The sequence below is a fragment of the Penaeus monodon genome, chromosome 20, assembly GCF_015228065.2.
Source record: "Penaeus monodon isolate SGIC_2016 chromosome 20, NSTDA_Pmon_1, whole genome shotgun sequence".
NCBI classification, from domain to species: domain Eukaryota; kingdom Metazoa; phylum Arthropoda; class Malacostraca; order Decapoda; family Penaeidae; genus Penaeus; species Penaeus monodon.
Genome location: NC_051405.1, coordinates 46,730,224 through 46,730,739, shown reverse-complemented (window position 1 = coordinate 46,730,739; position 516 = coordinate 46,730,224). Strand labels below are relative to the sequence as shown.

The 516-nt window shown below is 35.7% G+C and overlaps 2 protein-coding genes across 2 annotated transcripts in view; both read left to right on the top strand.

The window, feature by feature from the left end:
- LOC119585888 (endoplasmin-like) overlaps positions 1-516 on the top strand; it is a gene marked incomplete in the record, with an annotated part of 50,039 nt that overhangs the window by 11,811 nt on the left and 37,712 nt on the right.
- The window catches only part of LOC119585889 (endoplasmin-like), a 14,142-nt gene that overhangs the window by 9,829 nt on the left and 3,797 nt on the right, over positions 1-516 (top strand).

Genomic DNA, 516 nt, shown 5'->3' with positions numbered 1-516 from the left:
CTTATGAATATTATTCTTTTACAGCTATTATCTTAGTCAGAAGAAGACCATGGAAATAAATCCTAGACATCCACTTGTCAAGGAACTTTTGAGACGTGTTGAAGATGATCCAAATGATGCTAAAGCAAAAAATATTGCTTTGATGATGTATCATACAGGTAAGATGGAAATGGAAATTTTTGAAGTGTTTCTTCTAATGAGTAAAGTTTGCCTGGAAGTATCAAACATAAGACAAAGGTGGACCTTTAAGTTGATCATTTAGTGTTTAATATTAGGTGTTGTTGTTGGCTCTTTTACAAAGACAAGCTACTAAGGCTGAAGCATTTTCAAATGGCATGAATTTCTCCCATTTGTGAAATCTTCCAAAAGCAATAACAAATTTCTTCTCTTCCAGCCACCCTGAGATCAGGTTACATGCTGAAAGACACTGTTCACTTTGCAAAATCTGTAGAAGAGATGATGCGACAGACACTTGGCGTTTCTTTAACGGAACAAGTTGAGGAGGAACCAGAGATT